The 19502-nt window shown below is 44.6% G+C and overlaps 1 protein-coding gene across 2 annotated transcripts in view; it reads left to right on the forward strand.

Annotated features, from left to right (window-relative positions):
• The first annotated feature begins 2510 nt into the window (after positions 1 to 2510).
• CARNS1 (carnosine synthase 1) overlaps positions 2511 to 19502 on the forward strand; it is a 240657-nt gene continuing 223665 nt past the window's right edge. Inside the window, exon 1 of one of the 2 annotated variants that reach the window (XM_069628961.1) lies at positions 2511 to 2635. The gene's annotated coding sequence lies outside the window, so the exon portion shown is untranslated. The remainder of the gene's footprint in view (positions 2636 to 19502) is intronic. The other variant, XM_069628962.1, reaches the window with a different exon arrangement.

The following is a 19502-nucleotide window of genomic DNA, read 5'->3' on the forward strand; positions in this document are numbered from 1 at the left end:
TTGGGAAATGCTTTGGTGGAACTTATTATTAAACCCTAATGATTGTTTGGTAATTACTGTGATGAACTTTTTAAAGCTGCTTTTCCCTTTAACTGATATGTCTTTGTTTTATGGTGGGTTTTATGAACTGTATTTACATCTTGTGACATTTTATGATGAATACTTTTTTTTACTACACTTACTGTTTTATGTGGATATGTGTGCAAAGTTTCTCTTTTTGTAAACTAAATCACACAATAAATAAATAAATAAATAAATAAACACATAAATAAATAAATAAACACATAAATAAATAAATAAATAAAATTACATCTAATTTGTATGTGTGTTGCATCCCAAACCAGGATCCCAAAGCACTGCATGTCCTTTGAATGTGTGTTGAAAAACGATTTCCCATTGAGTTTCTTTCTTAAATATTGCCTTTCTAAAAAATAAAGCCAAAACGATTTCCCATTGAGTTTCTTTCTGAAACATTGCCTTTTCAAAATAAAGCCAAAACAATTTTTCCATTGTGTTCCCACTCCGTGGACCTTGCCTTCAAATCAGAGGAGTCATATCCAATTGATGCCTAGAGGGTGGGAGTTTCTGGGAGTAAAGTGTATTGGGACACACTAAGCCGTCACTGTGTATTGTGAATGTTTTATATTGATACATTTGGAATAAAATCTGATGTACGTTGTGACTGAATATTTCAAAATTCTACCTGTGTTGTTTTAATAACTGAAAGTAATTTGGAGTTTTGATTTGGTGTAGTGCCACAGCACTGGTGGATGAGGTTTTGGTTGCTATTCCATTTTGTCAAACCTTAAATAAATATATACATTCTTACTATACACAGGCCTGGTTCCTAGTCCATTGGTGGTACAGAGGGGATTTGTTGGGGTGGTGCGAGACAGGTTGGAGGGCTCACTAAAGTTGAATCTGAATAAGCGCTCTGAGTGTGCGCCACCTTGCTTGGGTGGTGGGGGGGCTTCCTGAGTTGAGAGTGACCGCCTAATGAATCGCGACAAAGCATAATATTTATTTCAGTGTGTGTTCTATTCATTTCAATGCATGTTATATTCACTACAATGTGTGCCATATTCATTTTAATGGGTGTCATATTCATTCCCTTGCATGTATTATTAATTTCAATGTATGTCTTATTCATTGAATTCCAATACATGTTATACTCATTTCCATTTCTGTATTTATTTATTTAATTTGTCAAGTGCACTAGCAGACCTAAGGCATCGAGGCACTGTTGCAAGAGAGTGTCTTAGTTACAAGAAGATTCATTGCTCGAGGTAACAGTGAGTGTTAACATTGTCATGGAGAAAAAAATGGTTACATACGGGTTACTTGTAAACTTTAGCGAGATAACAGTATATATCCTCGTTATTTTAATGTACAAATCATGGTGAGTAGACTCATGCAGTAGGGCTAATGTTAGAAGAAAAGCAAGCTTTTATGGCTTTCATGAAGGCAATGTGGGAATCTACGGCCCTGAGATGGGCAGCAAGGGAGCCCCAGTGCATGGCTACCATGACCGGGAAACTAGAGCCTGCGGCGCGAGTCTTTAAGGTCCTGAGAATGGTGATGCAGTTGGTGTAAGCGGTCCTGGTGAACTTGTCTGTGACTGGCTTTGAGATTCTTTGTGTCAGGTACCGGGGTGGTGTCATGGATGCACTTGTGTGTGAGAGCGAGTGATTAAAAATGATACGCTCTTTGATTGGTAGCCAATGCACCTGTTTTCTGATCGCAGAAATGTGTTCCCTCTTAGAGATTCCAGAGGCAGCCTGGAAAGCCTTGTGCTGGACAGTCTGTCATTTACAAATAATCTTGGAGCCGAGACGTTCCGCTCAGAGAGGAGGCATGTTGTATTCATTTCAATGTGTCACATTTGCAAAGGTGTAATGTGGCCCTGAACGGCTTCCCATAATGGTCCATCTGTCCTGGTGTGCATTATCCCTGCTCCTCCTGGAATGGCACACACACAGCAATGGCAATGCACCGCCATTACTCCTTCCATTCCAGCACTTGTGTTTATTTAGGTCCTGGGGCTCACGCGCTTCTCGCAGACCTCGATCCTGTTCTCTGAGCTTGCCACCCATGGCATGCAAGTGCCCCCATGCCGCTTCATTGCGTGCCTACACCAGTGCCTGATATCTCGGCGCTAACCCGCCCTCGGCTCCGTCAAAGCACCTCCTTCCTAACCTGCAGCGCCCCCGGCTGTTCCAGTAGCGAGGCTTGCACGCGTTACCCGGTATCACCTTCCCTCCACCGCAGTACTGAGACGCACAGGCAGGTCGGCTGGTCACCCTAAACCCTGAACTGCCCCCCCCCCCTCCTCGGGTGCCCTTCCGATGCAGTAATGGGGCCGCCAGGTAGCTCTTCCCGAGCACCCCCTGTGGTTACACGCTGTGAGGCGAGCCCGCGGCATCGCTGGAGGGGTGGGGTGGGCTGCGTGGCACGCCCTCTGGCAGCCCGAGCTGTGATAAGCCGGCTCGGGCTCCTCTATATAAGGCTCCCGGCTGTTCCCTTCAATCACAGAGGGTGACCCTGCCTCTCTCGCCCTGCTTGCCCTTGGGTGGCCGTGCCCTCTCCGCTCTCCAACACCGGGATCCTTGGAGCCCTCTCCTCTGGCTGCATCAAGGTAGAGACGGGGTCTTGGCTTGTCGCGTGTGGGAGTGGCGGTGTATTCTATATGAGAAGGAAGCGTTGGGGGGCGAGGTGGGGCGGGGGGCATGAGGAGTGGGGGGTCTCCGAGTAAGGGGGTCGTTCTGGTCACCTGATTGAAGTGTGTGTTTCTCTGGATAGAGGTAGGTTTTTGTCCCATGGATCACAGCATGGTTCTTGGGATACCCCGTGATATGTGCATGCGGCGTAGTGCCTAGCTCTGACAGGCAGAGTGCAGATGCTGCCCCTTAAGTCTGATCTCACCCGGGGCACACCCCTGGGCATCTCCGCGGGGCTGCCCGCGAGATCGCACTTATTGCTGCCGGAGTGTGAACGTCAGACTCCATCAGTTTCATGATGGCAGCAGCAGGTGCCTGCTCGCAAACTTCTGAAGTGCTCTGGGTTTGCCGCTTATGTAGAAATGCACTCGACAATCCCGCGCAAATTCTGTGGAACTGTCCGGGTAAAGAGACATTTCAGACATTGTATCCAAAACCCAAATATTGTGACCAGGGCTTTGCACTATCGATGGAGCGTATCTGTTTTGCTTGAAGGTGGGACTGAAATGTAAAGCGTGGATGGTGATGAAATAAGTGAGCCGGGGGTCAGGATTGGCCAATCTAACATTCCCAAATAGATCATAAAACGTACAATAACTATTATCCAGATCAAATAGCCCCCTCTAACGCTCTCCCCCCGCAAAGTGTATGTGAAGCCTGTGTTTACCTCGGAGAACGCGCCGCCCGTGCGCGGGGACCGCTTTGCTGTCAGAATTCCCTAGGCTGCTCATTGCTGCGCTCCATGGACTCCGCTGTGGTCATTTGTCAGTTTCCTCTACTGTATGGCCCAGGTGTGGTGTCCCAGCCAAGACCCCCTCTAACACAATGCAATTCTACCCGAGCTGTGGTGTAAATCTACGGAACACGCCCACCTGTAAACCCAATAGCCAAGGTGTGACTTTACATTGTAAGGAAATAATGGTCCTCTTCTTGGTACCCGTGTTATGTAACAAGTGCGCGGCATCGACGTTAACCTGTACATCACAATTTAAAATGTGATTACATGATTGCATTCTACACAGGTGCGTCTGGCTGGGGAACAGCGAGTGGCGGCTGGGGAGCAGGTAACTGGGCAGAGAGGAAAACAGCAGTGCCTGTGGAGTCGGGAGATGGGCAGAGAGATGAGGATAGATTGGGAATAGGGAGGACAGACCTGCAGCTGGCGACTAGGGACTAGGGCCAAGAAAGGACAAACTGACCAGGGGCAGGCAAACTGAGAAAAGAGGTGCCAACCATGATTTGAGGGGTATGGAAGTGGGCAGAGAGGGTGCAACCTATGATGGGCGAGACAGAAAGAGGCAAAAGCTGGATACACTTGGACGAGGCAGATCAGATAGACGGACTTAGTACTGTACTGAACTGGTACAGATGGGACAAAGTCGAACTAAGACAGGCACAGCTAAAGAGGCAACAGCGGAAGGAAACTGACTTGGACGAAGATGTAACAAACTAGGATTGGCGAGACAGAATCGGAAGACAGTGGCCCAATTGGAACAGGGACAACAAAACTGGGCAGACACTGGGCAGACAGGGAACCAGCTTGGAATGGACAGGTAGATCCGGGCAGCTGAAGGACAAACTGGATTAGGGGGACCGGACCGAGAAAATACAAACTGGTCTGAAAAAATGGACATAGCGGTCAAACGGAGACTGAGTAGGAACTCGCCAGAGGTGATACAAACTGCGACTGTTGGAAAAGAATTGGGAATTGTGAGGACACATTGGGATTGGAGAGACCCAGGACATGGCACTTGGCAGACAAGGGACTAATGGGGCTCGTGAGAAGGGTGCACACTGGGATTTATATCGAAAAGAAATTTGGCACAGAGGGACAAAATGAGACTGGAGATGTTACTGGGGCGGGGTTCAGGGGCACACTGGGACTGGAGAGCTGGAACTTGACAGAATGGAGACCACTGCAGACACGGAAATGGTCAAAAAGGTGACAAATTAAGGCTGGAATGTGGGAATTTAACAGAAAGGGGACAAGCAAGGAAATGGCCGGAATTGTGCGTAGAGGAGGAAACTGGGACTCGGGATCAGTGAAGTGGACAGAGTGGGAACAGACTGAGACTTAGGAGGAGGAAATCAGGTAGGGGCCAGACCAACTCAGGCTTAGCAGGAGTGAACAGGGTGTAGAGAGTGATAGACAGAAAGAGAGAGACAACAAGGGAGAGAAATACTTGTTATCAGAGAGCGAGCGAGAGAAAGTTGTGGGTTTCGGGAGTGAACCTAGTGCATAGGACAAAATGTGTCTTTGCAGAAGGGAACTGGCAGACAGGCTACATGCCTCGATTGCTGAGGAGAGGACGAGTCATGAAGGCTAACATTGTGGCTTTTTAGGAGGATAAGTTGGGGCTGTATTATTTGGTGAGCGAGTCTGGGGTTTCTCAGGGGTAAATGTGCCTGAACAATTTCAATTGTTGAGTGGGCCAAGGCTTTCCCATGTGTGCAGTCTAAGCTCTATGAGGAGCTGAGGAAGTCTCAGTGTCCTCTGCTGTGTCTAGGAACTAGCAATAGCCGGGTACATTTGAGATGTATCCAGGGATAAGTTAGTCTGTGCGTTTTCGAGGTTTCAGTCCGTTCGGGTTTCATCAATGGATGACTGATTTTGTCTTTATCGAGAGATGAGCACGTTTTTGCTTCAGGGATTCAGGATTTGGCTGGTCATTAACCTCGTGATTCCGGGGTGGGAGGGAGAGCAATGCCTCCAGGCGTGGTCTTCTGACGATGTTGGGCTCAGTCAGTTCATGCGATCTCCAAGGCCACCAAGCCAAGGGCTGCCTTAGGAGAAAGAGTGTTTGAGAAATCACCTTCGGTCCTTGATGGGCAAACCAACAGCCCCAGGTAAAAAAAAAAATAGGAAGTCCTAACATGCAGAAGGGAGAAGCCTCTCATGGCAGCTGTGGCGGGCTAGGACTAAAGGCCATTGGGTAGCTTTTTAGCTACCTCACAGTCTACCACTCCTTGAAGTTTCAACAAAGTTCAGACTCGTCCCAGTCACTAGGAGTGCCTGCCGATTGTGTGTCTTTCTTGGGTAGGCTCAGTTACCTCTGTCATTGCTCAGTGGTTATTTTCCAAAGTGGTTTTCTTCAGGTTCACCACTTCTTGGTAACCGTAGTAACCAGAAATAGGGAGAAGTTCCCGAATGGGGTCTTCTGGTCCTGTGGTGCACTTCCCAGCAATGGCCCAAGTCTTGGGTCTTCAAGCATGCTTCTGATGTCCCCTGTCTCCCTCTGGACCCTGAAGTGTACACAGCAACGAAATGTGGCTTTTCGGGAACATTTGTCAACTGAAGACAGTCATATATCACAATCAGGTCCTGTGCTTCTGTTCTCAGGGGTAGATTTAGGAGATGGCTTCTCCAGCTCTGGTAACCAGTCCAGTAACAATGCAGGGAGACATTCTTTTTTGGGGTCAACAGGTTCGAAGAAAAGCTTATTCCATTGTAGGTAATCTTTCACGCAGTTCAGAATCTGGGAATCTTACAAATGAGTGCTCCATTAGCAGACCTATTGTAATCCTACTATTTATATTTCAGGGTTAAGAGCAATAGACAATCAACTCTGACCCCTTGTTGGTGTCCACCCGCATTTTACCACACTTTGATTTTTTTTTGCCCCAGGTCAGAGTTCAGAGTAAAGTCACCACACATAATCCAAGATAGCATCTTTTTTTTGTAATGTTTATTGTTTTAAAGATAACACAAGGAAGTAATTAAAATGATTGCTACATCACAACTTATGAGCACAAAAGATACATACATTATTCAAATCAAATATATTTACAAGGGGACAAACTAGAAAAGAAAATAGAAAAAGAGAAAAAAAGGGGGGCTGCGGCTAAATATATACATCATTAAATGCACCCCAAATGTCTTCATACCTGCGGTGCTGTGCCTTCGCATGAAAAGAAACTCTCAATTAGAAAGAAGTGACAAACCCAGTAGCCAATCATCCACACAGGGGGGAGAGTCACTCTTGCAGAATTTCAGGACATGTTTCTTAGCAACTAAGAGAGCGTACCCCAAGGAGTTTACCATTAGACAGCCCAATACTGGAAGGCAATAAACCCAGCAGGCAGAAGGCTTCTTTTTTTTTTTTTTTTATTGTAAAACTTCAACTTGATATAATATATCATGTTTTTGTTACATTTCGTTAAGGCAGAAAAAAGGATAAAATGCTCATCTCTTTCGCACATTTCATCTTTTCATTAGACTTTACCAGGGCTATGGTTAATAATTCCACTTTATAATCATACAGTTATCCGGTTGCCTGAGCCATCTGATATATGGGCGCTGAATTTAAGATTTCATCGAAGAAATTAATTAAATTACAGGACAACTTGATGTTGTGTCCTGCCACAGCATAGTCCCACCAGTCGTCTTCCTCGTTAGTTAGTGATTTGAAATCCTTTAGATGTATTTCGCGTAAGTTGGTTAGCGAGGGACATACTACTGCTAAATGTTTTAAGGACTCGGTTGCTGATGTATTACAGAAGCGGCATTTATTATCGATTGAATCTTTGTTCCTACGCATCCAGAGCATCTCGTTGGTATTTAGAGCATTCAGACGTAGCTTCAGAAATTGTGCCCTATGATGACGCGAAGGGCAGTGCTTGAGAAATTTTGGTTGACAATGAAGCTTGACTATGCTTCTCGAAGGAGGTAGCGTGGATTTAAGAGCTGAACGGTTATTGCAGGTTGTAATCCAATCCCAAATTGCTAGTTTCTTTTTGGCATGTTGGGGACGTTGGATTAGCTCTTCCTCAGATGTGCCTACTTCAATTATGATCCGATTTAACTTGCTCCTCCATGCATTAATCAGCACATTGTCTGTCGCATCTTTGCTTGGTTGAAGTATATTATAAGCAGAAGTAGAGGAGCCAAGATGTATCTTACGCAAAAGTGATAGGGATTTCCAAACTATTGACATATAGATAGAGTTTAAGGCTAGCTCATATCTTAATGCTGATATTGGAATGTAGTTTGGAAGATTCAGTGCCCGTCTCCAAAACTTTCCTTCGAGTCGACTCCAAACATCATAGTTAATATTCAGCGCAGCTTCACAACCGAAGGTGATTGTTGGGACGACTTTTTGTAAATAAAACATTATGACCGGGATGATGGAGAATTTCCCGTAGTCGGAATTGATTTTGGCCGCTTGAAGGCTTAAGATCTTTGTTTTGGCTGTCAGGTCTTCAATCCAAGCAGTCTCTGAGAGTGAGTCATTGACCATGACGCCTAAGTAACGGATCGACTGAACGACCTCAAGTACTTTTTCCTCTATGTACCATCGGAATGCTTTATCTTTTTTTGACATGGATCGACCAATACACAAGATCTTTGTTTTCTCAGTGTTTATAGTCAGCTCATTTGCAGATAGAAACTCTTTCAGACGAGAAAGAAGATGTTGAAGGCCAATTTGTGTCTGGTCTACCAGCACTATATCATCAGCATACACCAGATGGTTTATGACCTGGCCATTGAGTTTCGGAGGAAAGCAATGGGCAGATTTTAACCAATCTGGAAGATCAGCAATAAAGAGTTTAAAGAGGTCTGCTGCAAGTGGGCATCCTTGCTTGACGCCTCTAAACGTTCTTATTGGGTCTGTGAGGTCCCCTTGTAAGTTGATTCTGATTTGAATTGAAGTGTTCGAGTGCAGGGCGATGATAGGTTCTAGCAGATGATTCGGGCACTCCCACAGATGTAATTTTGCCCACAATTTAGCCCGATTGATAACATCAAAGGCTTGACAGAGATCGATAAATGCGAAAAAGATTTTTTTTTCGCCTCCATTGCTAACAGTTTCAAGAACGACAGAAGTGTGAGATTTGCGTCAGTTCCCACGTTTTTCGTGAAACCTGTTTGACGAAGGTCAAATTTTCCAGATGAGATAGCCCAATTTACCAGTTGTTGACGCAAAAAAGATCTGAAAATCTTGCCAATTGTATCCAGAAGGGCGATCGGGCGATAGTTCACAGGATCAGCCCGACAGCCCTTCTTGTAAATTGGGACCACTATGGCCTTGGACCATGAGGAAGGGATCTTCTTACAGAGTGCAATCTGAGAGAAGAGTTCATGAATGAATACGGCCCAGTGTATTCTATGCTTTTTAAGCGTCAAGTTTGAAATTTGATCGGGGCCAGCAGCTCTGGAGTTGTTGAGCTTAGAAATTGCGAGCTCAATCTCGTCGCATGAAGGTATAATACTCCAACTGGAGTTTGATGTAGTAGAAGGCATAGAGAGTTCTGATACAGAGTCTACATATATTGAAGTAAAATGGTCTTGCCATTTTTTGCTTGATATTTCATTGAAAATTGATTAATTAGATTTCGAGCGACCTTTATTTAAGATAGCCCAGATGTCACGGATATTTCTCTGAGCCAGTAGTTTTAACATGGTTTCTGCTCGTCCTTGATCGATTATTATAAGGTGTGATCTTAGCCAGTTGCGGTAGACTTGCCGACGCCTCTTTACCTCCGTAACCTTGGAGTTTTGATCACATTGTGTTCTTTTAATCAACTTGACGTCTCTTCTCAGTAATTTTTTTGCCTCTGCTATTTCTGGACTATATAGATGTTTCGGGGTTGTTCCAACAACTCTTGAGTTAAGATTTATCTGGGTGAAGTCTGTCAAGAGTGGAGTATATTCTACTGTCTGAAGTGTATGCAAGCTCAGGCTTAAGTGGGTGATCTTTGGACCACTTACTCTCAATCTATTTCCTGCAGCGTTTGATTGGAGTGGAACTGAATGTTTTTCTGGAAAGTTACCAAGGTCCTCACACCAGACTAGTCGCAACAAGTCGTGATCACTCAATGTCGTTGGCAGCACATTTAAAAAGTTTGCTTTTTCAAGTACATCAGACGAGGCCCAGATGTAATCCAACGTATTTTTCCGATTCATACTGTGCCATGTGGGATTTGCAGGAGAGTCGCCCCGAATTGTTCCATTTAGCATGTAACAATTACGATCTAGAAGATCTTTCGCCCAGAGTTGTCCCCTCGAAATAACATCAGAATCTGGCAGCCGAACATTTAATTTAGAAGATGGATCAAATTTAAACCAGCTGCAGTTTAGATCCCCACATATTATTACTGAAACATTTTCGTACTTTAAAAAAGTATGATCGATTTCGTTCAGAACAGACTGGATGAAAGCTGTTGATGAAATCATAGCGGGATTCCAATATCCATTTATGATCAAGAGATTAGAGACTGTGGTTTTTAATGGGAATTTGATTAAGGTGCTTTGCACAAACGGATTAGGGTTCGTGGATTTGACCAGCGTCCACTGATTCCCGATTTTCAGAAGAGTTATTAGACCTGCAAATGGTCTTCCTTTAGAATTCTTTTCAGCTGGATTTATTAGGATGACAAAGCCGTCGCAGGTAGGTGGGTCGCGTAGCCACGTTTCTTGTAAACATATGATAAAAACCTTTTCCAGGGATTCCTGGAATGTATTAAATAGATGTTTGAATCCTCTGGTATTCCATGACAGTAAGATTAGCTCCTGCTTGGTAGTTTGTTGTCGTTATTTACGTGGGCCTTGTGGATATCTTTTGGAGTTGTTGGCTCTTCTTTCAAAAGACTGATGCATGGCAGCGTCTAAAATGTCAGGAGAGGAGACTAAAGACTGACGTAGGGCTGCACGCGCAGCAGCTCCGCGTTTTGCCTCATGGGCCATCTTAGTGGCAGATGACGAAATTGTTCCCAGAGCAGATGGTTCAGGAGTGAGGTCAAAGCCGTACACCAAAAGATCTTCATTTGCTTGAAGTAACATATTTTTTACTGCTGCAGAAGCAATGTGCAGTAGAACATGATCAGAAGCTGTTTCAGATACATATTCCACAATTTTGATGTCGTCAGATGAAATGGCTCGCAACGGTGGAATGCATGCGAGCAATTTTAAAATATTTCTTCGGTTTAAATTGACTTCATTTCCATCTGAATGAACATTTTGGAGACGGAGTTTCCACTTATATTTTCCGGATTCAGGATTTCCAGGGCCTGAAATTCGTTTAGTTGGTGGTAAGTGCAATTTTAATTGATTTGATGTTTGTTTGGGATTTAGCCTTGCACTTAGCGATTGTTGCTGGGCCTTTTTTGGAGCAGAGGTAAGATGATTAACAGCTGAATTTACTTGTGGTGGCTTTGGGCATTTGTCTGCCTCTTTAATTCTCCTTAAGAGGTCATCAGGTGGTTTGACAATTTGGGCTTCTACAGAAGTAAAGGTGGAATTTCCAGGGTCATCCGAATAAGTTGATAAGTTACATAGGTCAATTGAGGAGGCTGAGGAGCCGTGTTCAGAGGACGAGGGACTCGAATCAATCCGCCTACGTTTTGCCGCGAACTTTGGCTGGCTCAGTTTAGTACATGATGAAGTTTGTTGCTTGTTGTCACCAGTGCTTTTGGCAGGTACAGTAAAAGATGGTCTTGAAAACAGGCTTAACTTCTTTGGGGTAGTAAGATTTCTTACAAACTTATTCGTCTTTTGTTGTGATTGTTTCGATAGAGTACTTTTTGTTTTATTTGGTAGCTGTACTTGTTTTCTGCATGGCTTTTTCAGTTTGCTTTCTGTCGTAGTGGTAATAGTTTTTGTTGAACCCTTAAAAATGTTAAATGAATTTACTGCGATAGCAGTTTGTGTTGAGTCTGTTTTGCCTGTTAAAATTGCTTGTGGTGCGAGGTTATTCACATGCAGACCTGGGCCCTGAATAGTCGGAGTTGTATTTAGAGCATCATGAGTGGAAGATGGCAAGCTCGATGCAGGGCCAGATTGTGTGGGTTCAATTGAAGCTGTCACTGAAACTCTGGTTGGGATAGAATAAACAGTTTTAGGTGACATGTCTCGAGTCACCGAGGGATCAGGAACTTGGGTGGGTGCAATCTTCCGCATCCACTTCACTGAATCTAAAAGGCCCTCCATTAGAGGGTCGTTTTGGCAATGATGCCTAGCAGCAAGATCGCTCAGCCTATCCTGCCATCTCGTGGCAGTTTCGGCATTAATTATCATTTGGTCTTGAAGAAAACTCGAGAAGTGTTCTAGCTTGTCAATTTTAGACATAAGGTTGGATATTGCAGTACCTTGATCGCAAATTGTTCCAATGAGTGATTCGAAAATTTTTGTGAATGGAGCTAGGGCAATGGCTGAAGCAGCCAGTACATTGTTATGAATCTGAGTGAGGGCTTCAGATGAAATCCCAGATGCTTGTGGTTCGAATTCATGAAAAGACGAAGAACAGTTTGAGTTGTCTAGATTGTATTGTGGTTTAGTTGTTCCACATTTCTTTACAGGGTTCAAAGAGTGAGCTTCCTCGCAAGGATGAATGTTCATAGAATGCGGAGTACTTACATTCTGAGTGGAATGTCCCGGTAGAGGAAGTTTGATGTAAGTACTTTTCCTCTTTAGTTCAGCTACTCTTTGTAAGCGACTGGCACGCGCAACTGCACTCCGCTCTAAATGTGTAGACAGTGGGTTGAGAGGCGGTACTGAAGGATGAAAGGTATTTTCAATGTTTTTTCCATGTTGTTGATCATTAGTGATTAACGTGGAAGAGAGGCTTGCCTCCGGCGCTTGGCAGGCTAGACCACTGTTGTTCTCAAAGTCTGGACAATCAAGAGTGATTCCTGAAGACTGAGGACGAATTGACTTGGCTTTCAGACCGCTAAGGATATTTTCCTGATGTGTAGGAGTTGCGACAAATACATTTAAAGTTTGTGCCTTTATGGGTGTTTGTGGTGGTTTATTGCTCATGGCATAATTAGGAAGCGAGATATATGTCAATGGATGTTCCAAGTCTGAATTAGAGATTTTTAGCAATTCCTCATCGGACACCAGATTTGAGAGGGGTCCTTTTATCTTTCCACGGGTCAGCGTCGTTCATTGATTTGCCAGACTTGAGAGATGAAAGAGTCGCCGGAACCCATGTCGTCGGTTGAGAAGAAGGTGTAGAACTTGAGTCTGACAAAGAGGCCGGAGTGACAGATACAGTATGAGCTGATTGTGACTGATCAGCTTTTGTTATTTTAGGTACAAAAGAGGCAAGGGTGCTGACATGCTCACAGTCACATGAGACATCAATAGGGAATGGATTACCAGTGGGTTTAGAAACATAGGAGCAAGTTAACACTTGATTAACTTGTGAGGATTGAAGGGCATCTGATTGAATATTAGACTGCCCTAACAAATTTGGCGCGTCTTCAGATGTGATTGGCTCATCAGAGCACGAAAATGTAGAAGATAATAATGATTTACTGGCCCCAGTCATTATTGGACTTGCTAATGTTTGTGATTTGTTTACAGCCAGTAACACACGTCCTGTTGATTTGCTTACCTTGGCCCCAGCAGCACCTTTCATCATCGACCAAGGATTTGTCGAACGGCGTTGTAGTATAGTTTTCTTTCGAGTTTGCGGGCCTTCCGCTCGTAGAGTCATTGTTTGTGTCACTCCAACAGGAACAGCAGTAAAGCAGCACAGCCAAACAGCAGAGTTTTAGCAGTCGCCCTTTACGCGGCCGGGCTTCACGCCGCAAGGGTTGCTGGGATTCTCTTTTCAATCCTTACTTCCTGGAATGGGCGGCACCGAAAAGTGGGCGGGGCTTCAGCCCGCGTCACAGCGTTGCAGCGGTTCTCTCACACACTCGCAACCAGCCTCTCACCTCTCACAAGGCGGGGGGTGCGAGGGGGGAACTCACTGAGGTAGGTTCAAGTCTAATGAAGTGAAATGAAGAACAAAGTTGCTTAACGCAGCACAGCCAAACAGCAGAGTTTTAGCAGTCGCCCTTTACGCAGGAGGCTTCTGTCACCGGTGGGAGGTACCACCATGGCACAAATATCCGCCCCTATCCTCAAGGGCAAGGCCATGTGGCTGGCCTGTGCACAGGGAGATACCCTGTGCTAGGCATACTCCACTCTAGAAGGGCCTGGCATTCCCAAAAACACAACGCAGAACTATAACACAATACAAAAAAAAAATGCATCCTTCAGCGCCCTGCAATTCACGCTCGCTGTCCCCCTCTGGGCCGCCAAGCACCAGGGGATAGATATCTCATGGGAAGAGGCTTGATGGTCCTGCTATAGCACCGGTGTGACTGGCCCATTAGGGGCGTTTATATGTCCCAATGACAGGGAGGCAATCTGTGAGGCAGCAGTTTAAGACCTTGGGAAAACTCACTTTAGGGTCAAAGTAGAATGGATTTGACCAAGACTCATTGTTATCATCCAAATTCCATAAACCTTGTGAACATTGAATGTGCAGCTTGCTATCACTAACGGTTACAAATAGAATGTTTTAACTCCAGAACAGGGCAGAAATAACATGCAAGCCTGAGGGGGGGGGGTGTCCCCATGCCAGTCTAACCCACTATGATATGATCGGTTATTTATAACGCGCTTAATACCCAAAGGTTTCTAAGCACGGACGCGGGGATCGAACCTGTGTTGCTCGGTGTCGTCCTGCTTCCAAGGCGTGCACGTTGCCCATGAGCTATCCTCCCGAGAGCCTCAATACTGGTAGCCCACAAGCGTATGCGGCAGCCTTGTTATGCGCGTTTCTTATAGTCAGACTTCAGATCTGCATTATACAGCTCTTTGTAGTGGAACATCACTTGAAACACCATTTGCTGTATAGGCGCATTGGATATAACCAACAAATAAATAAATAAATACATAAATCTTCGCTCTGTCACTGCCCCCGCCCCCCACCCCCTACACACACAGTACTGGGGTAGTGTATTACTTCAAGCAGGGATTGTAGGCCTTAGATTCCCAATGGATTGAAAAATGTGTGCAGATTCAGTTTAAACAGCCACATAAAATCTATGGAGTCACACACCCACACAGGAAGATGGAAACTCTCACACAGAGCTATATACAACTACTGCATTGGCATTACTACAAGTACTCCAGGATCACACACTTTAAAGCAGCACCCCCTTCTGACTGTTACTGATGTAAACAAATGAATAGCCACAGTCAGCATGGCCCACGTTCACCTGCAGGTCAGATAGCTGAGTGAGCTATGTGCTCGTTACCGAGATCTGTTATTTTCCCAGGACATTTAGATCAGATCCTAGCGAGCTAGACACAACTTTCCGTGCTCCTGAGGTCGACTGATTGAGTATGACTGTGTTGGTAAGAGCAGCGCCTATTATTTACAGTGTACATGGTAGTATGCACCAAGTGATTAATAGTATGCTTTAGGTTAAGCATGACCCATGCGCAAAACTACCCCCGCACACTCTTTGATTGTGGGGAGAGCCTTACTCCATTACACGGCAACCCACATTTTATAGCATTGGGGACATGCGTTTTCTGTTTTGTGGCCAATCTGGGGTCAGTACATTTCTGGAGAAGAAGATAGAGTGAGTTTAAAAATGGGCCTCTGGTATAGTTTCCGGAGGACTCTCTGTTCGCCTCTAGTGAGTTTTATCAAGCGCTAGAAGAGTTTTACCAAAACCAAGAGCTATACTTTATTTGGACCTGGGTGACTCGAAGCTTTATGAAGAGCTAAGTTAGTCTGAGCCTTACAAAGCCCCTAGCGAGTGTTGGCTTTTTTATAAAAAAAAGTTTTCCAAGCCTGGTCTTTTCCAACAGCTGAGTAAGTCTTAACTTTTTTAAAGAGATGAGCACATCAGCACATCACCAAAAGTTGAATGAGTGGGTGCTTCAAGTGATTATAAGAATGTTTAGGAGTAGAGTCACTCATGGTTATCAAGAGTTGGGAGAGTTTGGGCTGCAAGAGGGGCTAAACTAATGGGGGCATAAATAACAAGCATTAGCAAAGCCAACAGTTTTGACATTTGTGTAAGCATGGAAAAGCAATCTGCTATGCACTGCCACAATGGTCACACGATGGCAACATCTGGAAAATGGTATGAGTACCAGGGCATATGATAGAAGCACCTGGTGAATGCCTATCTAACACACCAGTAGTCTATGTACAGCTGCAATTACGCCACTAACTCTCAGAAGACTGCTTTCATGTAAAACTGACAGGCACAATATATTATAAAGTTTGAGGTTACTGTTTGATAGATCTGCCTCAAAGATATCACAGGAAGATGTTTTTTGGGAGGGGAACGCAGTGTTTTAGAATGCCCATTGTAATTAGTATGGCCATGCGCGGTGAGCGGGTGGATAAATAACTAAAAGACCGCTGACAGACTGTGTGTCCTTCCTCACATCTCATCTCCCTTCAATCTTTACTCCAATGCAATCATTTTGGCTTATAGTTGGTTCATAAGTGCCACCTAATAGACAAAACAAAGAGTAAGCCTGGACCTTATAAGCATTTCACGGCTTTCTCGAAATGAAGTCAGTGAAAACCACAGTAACTTCATCAGTAGGTTTTGCTTGGATGAATGCAAATACTGATAGTTTACTGACCCCAGAGGGAAGCAGGAAATGTGCAAAGTCAAAAAGTGTAACACAAATATTGGAAACAATGATTCACCCTTAAGCATCATAATGGACGTGATAGATTTTGAACTGGAAATATGCCTCATTAGGTTAATCTGCCTACTGCAACAAGAAACAATGTGCAACTTGTTGTTCAATAGCGTAACTCTTGAGCGGTGGACCCGGGCCCTACAAGTGCTTAAAGGTACATTAAATGAATACTTCTTAGTTAGGTGATATTAACACCTAAAGATCACAGTGCTTTGAAGCTGCAACGTTCTCGTAGTAAGTGAAATCTAATATTAATACACAGAAAAAGGCCTTTCCTAGGTCTGAGCTCTCCTCCTTGTTTTTAGATTATCAAAAATCAAGGCTGCAGGCAGAGTGAATCATAGGAACTCCAGCCAGGGGTTCCAGAGAAGATATAGGGATGGGTGTGTGTTACTTGCTCAGAACCTGCGCCAAGTTTCTTAGACAATTTGACCTACTTGTAATGATGACAATCAGTAGTAATTAGAATTGGAAATATGTACTCTCAGTGTGTCAGCCGACACGTGTTTCGACAAGCGGCGGTGTTCCTCAGGGATGATCCACAATCACAAAATAAACCAATGCACATGTTGTCAAATAAAACAATGGTTTACAAATAATAAAAGAAAATTGTCCAGAATTCTACATCTATGTGTATGAGTCTATTATACATCTACGAGCCGATGTTTACCATTCATCACCTATCGGACATTGGAATCATTATCATCAATTAGACAAATAAAAGTTTGTCCCAAAACAATACATTGGAAGGGAGAGAAGACGCAACAGGTAAATAAGAATAAATGATTGGTAAAACAATAAAAAGTAATAAAAAGAAAAAAGACAGAAAAAGGCCACATGAGAACAAGAAACAAAAATCATTGAGAATTAGCAAAAATCTGTCTTCTTGTTCATTATTCAATCACTATTATTACAGTAAATTACACCCCACCCAGTGTGCCAGTGGTTCATCCCAAAACACGCCAAACTACTTAAAAATGTCCACTAAGTGCAAACCAGTGTCGTCTCCCTAAATGTGTGCACCTCGTCATCATTGCCCAATGGTGACAGTATCAACATAAAGAAAAATTCGCTTTTCATGAGGTGAATTAACATGCTGCAGGTGAAACTGCCGAAGTATCGGCCCGTGCCCCATGCCATGCGTCAACTTCCAACTAAGATACCGCAAGAATCACTGGAAATTAGTCCAGTGTGCGCCTTTCAATCATACCTGCCTACATTTGAAAATCAAAAACCCTGAGACGGATGCCCCGCCCGTAGCCACACAAGACTCCGCCCAATTGCACAAGACTCCACCCACATGCCCCGCCCACATTTTTACAGCCAACCCCACTACATTATATGCAACCAGTATTCGAATACTAAAGTAATCTAGCAATAAGAGCGCGGCCATTGGACACATTATTCCTTGCATCTCTCGTTCTTATAAGCCAGTTGCAACCAGCTAATGACATGGCAATACATTGATCACAGGTTCTGGGATTGATATGGTGGCAACACAAAAGGGCATAACTTCATATCAGGCAAGACACAGGCATACAATGGGCAGGATGTATGAAAATACCTTCCGCCACTTTAAGTGGTCAAGACACATATGGGTTTACACAGAAGCCGTGAAAGGGGTCAGCATCATAGTTGAAACACATCACTTTTATTAAAAAACACAGAAATCAAATTAGGACATGTAAAGTTGCCATATTGCGGATCCCGGCAGCACGGTGCGGGTTCCACGTGTTTGGTGAACGACGGGTCCGGATCAGATTATGGTGCAGTACTACAAGACCTAGATCTGCCACCCAGCCCAAATGTGTGCTATTACTGGGTCCCACCCATGTCTCCACCTGATAGCAACTTGGGCCTGCGGCGGAAAACCCGGAGACTCCACGCTCTTCCCTGGAGGTTAGGCAGGGAGGCTTTCAATATTATGAGACTCGTTCTCAGAAGCAAACGTGGTGCATGCCTGTGCACCTGTCGGAACAAAATAACATAATGCACGGGTATTGCCGAATTGCTCAATTAAAAAGAAATCTAAAATGTATGCGCTTGACCTTTTTACAAAATGCCTGAACTACTATGTCTACAAACAACACAACTCATTGCTTGCTGTGTAAAGAAACTTCACAGTCTGTGGCACGATCGCTTTTAGATGTCAAATTTCCTGTAATAGTCAATTGATATACTCGTATTCCTTGCTGCTGATTGGATGAAATGAACTTGCCCCAAATATCATTTTAGAACAGGTGTGCCTTCTTAAGTACCCATATAGCATCCAGTTTGGGGTCAGCGACATGAGTGTGTCTTTCAACAGTGTTGCACGCTGCGCCCTGTCTGTCTTCTTCTTACTGATAGATTTTTTCCATCACCTATGAATTTTGGATACCGAGGCTTGATCCTTATTAGTCCATCTTCTCCGGTTGAGTATGTAGTCGTGGGTTAGGATTCTTCTTGGGCTGTGTGGACAGTAGGGCTCGTTTCACAGGGTCATTGACGTGATGGGCCGCAAGTAAAGTAGCAGTCAAAGTTGTTTGCAGTGGTGGCAGTGAGTCTTCTGATCAGAGGGTTCGGGTTCTGATCCATTCCTTGGCAGAAGTTCTTAGTCAGCTTTGCTAGATGTTCATCCAACATCTCAATGTCCAGTTCTCTGTGAAGGTCAGCTATCCTTGTGAAGATTGGAGCGCCAGACGATATCCACAGGGCCTTGTTCTGGACTATCTGAAGACTCTTTCGGTGTCGCTCATGGCAGGTCATCCATGCTGGGGAGGCATACGTCAGGGTAGGTCTGATGATCGCCTTGTAGACGTTGATCTTTGTCCGGAGGGGCATGGACTTGGTCTTCAGGAGTGGGTACAGCGCTGCCATCTTTCCTGTTGCCTTCTGCTGAGTATTCTCGATATGGCTTTCCCAGTTGAGTTTGCTGTCAAGGGTCCACACCAAGGTAGCGGCTGCTGCTCTCCCACTTGATGGTCTCTCTGTTGAGGCTGATGTGCGGGTGCTCCTTGATCTTCTTTCTGGTGAACAGCATTGCAGTTGTCTTGCTGGTGTTGAGTTCTATCCACTAGTCACTGTACCACGTTGGTATCCAATGAAGCTAGCACGTTCTTTGCCACTTCCTTTTCGCTGAATGACTGCAAAATCATCCGCATACAGTGCCAGGTCAGTCTTGTGGAGATCTGTCAGGATGTCGTTGGTGAAGAGGTTGAACAGGAAGGGTCAGAGGTTCGATTCCTCTGGCACGCCTGCTCGGATGGGATGTGATGAGGACATCTCAGACCGCATGGCGACATGGAAGGTGCGGCCTCCCAGGTAGCTTGCAATCATCTTCAACAGGTAGTTCG

Source organism: Ambystoma mexicanum, chromosome 12, assembly GCF_040938575.1.
Source record: "Ambystoma mexicanum isolate Mex_15411 chromosome 12, UKY_AmexF1_1, whole genome shotgun sequence".
Classification (NCBI taxonomy): domain Eukaryota; kingdom Metazoa; phylum Chordata; class Amphibia; order Caudata; family Ambystomatidae; genus Ambystoma; species Ambystoma mexicanum.